Here is a 5,000-nt window from a genome sequence, read left to right as displayed (position 1 = left end):
CCTGGAGCCTGGTTCTTTTAGGGGTAGGGTTGTGAAGCACCAAGGGGCCCAGGGAGGGAGTGTGTGACCGGGGAGGGGTGCTTAAGTGCGGGTCAGGGTTCCAGGTCAGGGGAGCCTGGTTCTTTTAGGGGTAGGGTTGTGAAGCACCAAGGGGCCCAGGGAGGGAGTGTGTGACCGGGGAGGGGTGCTTAAGTGCGGGTCAGGGTTCCAGGTCAGGGGAGCCTGGTTCTTTTAGGGGTAGGGTTGTGAAGCACCAAGGGGCCCAGGGAGGGAGTGTGTGACCGGGGAGGGGTGCTTAAGTGCGGGTCAGGGTTCCAGGTCAGGGGAGCCTGGTTCTTTTAGGGGTAGGGTTGTGAAGCACCAGGGGGCTTGGGAGAGAAGTGTGTGACCGGGGAGGGGTGCTTAAGTGCGGGTCAGGGTTCCAGGTCAGGGGAGCCTGGTTCTTTTAGGGGTAGGGTTGTGAAGCACCGAGGGGCCCAGGGAGGGAGTGTGTGACCGGGGAGGGGTGCTTAAGTGCGGGTCAGGGTTCCAGGTCAGGGGAGCCTGGTTCTTTTAGGGGTAGGGTTGTGAAGCACCGAGGGGCCCAGGGAGGGAGTGTGTGACCGGGGAGGGGTGCTTAAGTGCGGGTCAGGGTTCCAGGTCAGGGGAGCCTGGTTCTTTTAGGGGTAGGGTTGTGAAGCACCAGGGGGCTTGGGAGAGAAGTGTGTGACCGGGGAGTACTGCTTAAGTGTGGGGAGGCTGTGCAGGCAGGGAGGCCTGGCTCTTTTACTGAGCATCAAGAAGCACCAGGGGGCTTGGGAGAAGAGTGTGACACCGGGGAGTGCTGCTTAATTGTGGGGAGGCTGTGCAGGCAGGGAGGCCTGGCTCTTTTACTGAGCATCATGAAGCACCAGGGGGCTTGGGAGAAGAGTGTGACACCGGGGAGTGCTGCTTAATTGTGGGGAGGCTGTGCAGGCAGGGAGGCCTGGCTCTTTTACTGAGCATCATGAAGCACCAGGGGGCTTGGGAGAAGAGTGTGACACCGGGGAGTGCTGCTTAATTGTGGGGAGGCTGTGCAGGCAGGGAGGCCTGGCTCTTTTACTGAGCATCATGAAGCACCAGGGGGCTTGGGAGAAGAGTGTGACACCGGGGAGTGCTGCTTAAGTGTGGGGAGGCTGCGCAGGCAGGGAGGCCTGGCTCTTTTACTGAGCATCATGAAGCACCAGGGGGCTTGGGAGAAGAGTGTGACACCGGGGAGTGCTGCTTAAGTGTGGGGAGGCTGCGCAGGCAGGGAGGCCTGGCTCTTTTACTGAGCATCATGAAGCACCAGGGGGCTTGGGAGAAGAGTGTGACACCGGGGAGTGCTGCTTAATTGTGGGGAGGCTGTGCAGGCAGGGAGGCCTGGCTCTTTTACTGAGCATCATGAAGCACCAGGGGGCTTGGGAGAAGAGTGTGACACCGGGGAGTGCTGCTTAAGTGTGGGGAGGCTGCGCAGGCAGGGAGGCCTGGCTCTTTTACTGAGCATCATGAAGCACCAGGGGGCTTGGGAGAAGAGTGTGACACCGGGGAGTGCTGCTTAAGTGTGGGGAGGCTGCGCAGGCAGGGAGGCCTGGCTCTTTTACTGAGCATCATGAAGCACCAGGGGGCTTGGGAGAAGAGTGTGACACCGGGGAGTGCTGCTTAAGTGTGGGGAGGCTGCGCAGGCAGGGAGGCCTGGCTCTTTTACTGAGCATCATGAAGCACCAGGGGGCTTGGGAGAAGAGTGTGACACCGGGGAGTGCTGCTTAAGTGTGGGGAGGCTGCGCAGGCAGGGAGGCCTGGCTCTTTTACTGAGCATCATGAAGCACCAGGGGGCTTGGGAGAAGAGTGTGACACCGGGGAGTGCTGCTTAATTGTGGGGAGGCTGTGCAGGCAGGGAGGCCTGGCTCTTTTACTGAGCATCATGAAGCACCAGGGGGCTTGGGAGAAGAGTGTGACACCGGGGAGTGCTGCTTAAGTGTGGGGAGGCTGCGCAGGCAGGGAGGCCTGGCTCTTTTACTGAGCATCATGAAGCACCAGGGGGCTTGGGAGAAGAGTGTGACACCGGGGAGTGCTGCTTAAGTGTGGGGAGGCTGCGCAGGCAGGGAGGCCTGGCTCTTTTACTGAGCATCATGAAGCACCAGGGGGCTTGGGAGAAGAGTGTGACACCGGGGAGTGCTGCTTAAGTGTGGGGAGGCTGTGCAGGCAGGGAGGCCTGGCTCTTTTACTGAGCATCATGAAGCACCAGGGGGCTTGGGAGAGAAGTGTGTGACCGGGGAGGGCTGCTTAAGTGTGGGGAGGCTTTGCAGGCAGGGAGGCCTGGCTCTTTTACTGAGCATCATGAAGAACCAAGGGGCTTGTGAGAGAGTGTGTGTGTGTGTGTGTGTGTGTGTGTGTGTGTGTGTGTGTGTGTGTGTGTGTGTGTGTGTGTGTGTGTGTGTGTGTGTGTGTGTGTGACACACCGGGGAGGGCTGCTTAAGTGTGGGGAGGCTGTGCAGGCAGGGGAGCCTGGAATAATACATGGGGCAGGAGCTGAAGTCAGAACAAAAAAATGACAAAGTGTCTAAAAATACCAGGGGCACCAGCTCAAAAAGTCAGAAAAATGACAAAGTGTCTAAAAGTACCAGGGGCGCCAGCTCAAAAAAAGGCAGAAAAATGACAAAGTGTCTAAAAATACCAGGGGCACCAGCTCAAAAAGTCAGAAAAATGACAAAGTGTCTAAAAATACCAGGGGCGCCAGCTCAAAAAGTCGGAAAAATGACAAAGTGTCTGAAAGTACCAGGGGCGCCAGCTCAAAAAGTCAGAAATATGACAAAGTGTCTAAAAATACCAGGGGCGCCAGCTCAAAAAAAGGCAGAAAAATGACAAAGTGTCTAAAAATACCAGGGGCACCAGCTCAAAAAGTCAGAAAAATGACAAAGTGTCTAAAAATACCAGGGGCACCAGCTCAAAAAAAAGGCAGAAAAATGACAAAGTGTCTAAAAATACCAGGGGCACCAGCTCAAAAAGTCAGAAAAATGACAAGTGTCTAAAAATACCAGGGGCGCCAGCTCAAAAAAAAGGCAGAAAAATGACAAAGTGTCTAAAAATACCAGGGGCACCAGCTCAAAAAGGCAGAAAAATGACAAAGTGTCTAAAAATACCAGGGGCACCAGCTCAAAAAGTCAGAAAAATGACAAAGTGTCTAAAAATACCAGGGGCGCCAGCTCAAAAAAAGGCAGAAAAATGACAAAGTGTCTAAAAATACCAGGGGCACCAGCTCAAAAAGGCAGAAAAATGACAAAGTGTCTAAAAATACCAGGGGCACCAGCTCAAAAAGTCAGAAAAATGACAAAGTGTCTAAAAGTACCAGGGGCGCCAGGCGAAAAATTCAGAAAAATTTCTGTTTCAAGACGGGAGAAGGGGAGATGGGCGGAGTGCGTCGAAGGCCCCTTCTCCCGTCCGACGAGGTAATTGGAGTCTGAGGAAATTACCACCTGCCCGATTTCAGAAACCTGGTTTTTAGGAAACAGAGTTTGACAGATTGAAGCCAAGCCCGATATCGGGTGATGTTCTTTGGGGCTCAGACACGTACCAGGGGCCATTGCTGGGCTCCATAGTCATCACCCTGGCTCTCGGGAGGAGGGAGAATCTGCCGCTTTGCGGCCGACGAAGGTAGCTGAAGGGCGGATGGCTGAGTGGCCATGAGCCGCCTGGAGGTCCTGGAAGATACGGGAACGGGGCTTCTGCCGCTTAGCGGCCGATGAGGGCGGCCGAACGGCGGATGGATGAGTGGACATGTGGTGCCTGGAGGTCCTGGAAGATGCTGGAACGGAGCCTTTGCCGCTTAGCGGCCGAGGGGGGCAGCCCAAGGGCGCATGTATGAGTGGACATGTGGTGCCTGGAGGTCCTGGAAGATACGGGAACGGAGCCTTTGCCGCTTAGCGGCCGAGGGGGGCAGCCCAAGGGCGCATGGATGAGTGGACATGTGGTGCCTGGAGGTCCTGGAAGATGCTGGAACGGAGCCTTTGCCGCTTAGCGGCCGAGGGGGGCAGCCCAAGGGCGCATGTATGAGTGGACATGTGGTGCCTGGAGGTCCTGGAAGATACGGGAACGGAGCCTTTGCCGCTTAGCGGCCGAGGGGGGCAGCCCAAGGGCGCATGGATGAGTGGACATGTGGTGCCTGGAGGTCCTGGAAGATGCTGGAACGGAGCCTTTGCCGCTTAGCGGCCGAGGGGGGCAGCCCAAGGGCGGATGTATGAGTGGACATGTGGTGCCTGGAGGTCCTGGAAGATGCTGGAACGGAGCCTTTGCCGCTTAGCGGCCGAGGGGGGCAGCCCAAGGGCGCATGTATGAGTGGACATGTGGTGCCTGGAGGTCCTGGAAGATACGGGAACGGAGCCTTTGCCGCTTAGCGGCCGAGGGGGGCAGCCCAAGGGCGCATGGATGAGTGGACATGTGGTGCCTGGAGGTCCTGGAAGATGCTGGAACGGAGCCTTTGCCGCTTAGCGGCCGAGGGGGGCAGCCCAAGGGCGGATGTATGAGTGGACATGTGGTGCCTGGAGGTCCTGGAAGATGCTGGAACGGAGCCTTTGCCGCTTAGCGGCCGAGGGGGGCAGCCCAAGGGCGGATGTATGAGTGGACATGTGGTGCCTGGAGGTCCTGGAAGATGCTGGAACGGAGCCTTTGCCGCTTAGCGGCCGAGGGGGGCAGCCCAAGGGCGGATGTATGAGTGGACATGTGGTGCCTGGAGGTCCTGGAAGATGCTGGAACGGAGCCTTTGCCGCTTAGCGGCCGAGGGGAGCAGCCCAAGGGCGGATGGATGAGTGGACATGTTGGGCCTGGAAGTGCTGGAGGATCCAGGAGGGGGCAAGATCCTGCTTAGCAATCCGAGAGGGCAGCTTAAGGGCGGATTGCAGAGTTCTCATGTGGGGCCTGGAAGTGCTGGAGGATCCGGGAGGGGGGGCAAGATCCTGCTTAGCAATCCGGGAGGGCAGCTTAAGGGCGGATTGCAGAGTTCTCAT

Source organism: Leuresthes tenuis, unplaced genomic scaffold, assembly GCF_036924035.1.
Source record: "Leuresthes tenuis unplaced genomic scaffold, fLeuTen1.0.hap1 SCAF_150, whole genome shotgun sequence".
In the NCBI taxonomy this organism is placed as follows: domain Eukaryota; kingdom Metazoa; phylum Chordata; class Actinopteri; order Atheriniformes; family Atherinopsidae; genus Leuresthes; species Leuresthes tenuis.
Note: the sequence above shows the minus strand (reverse complement) of the source record.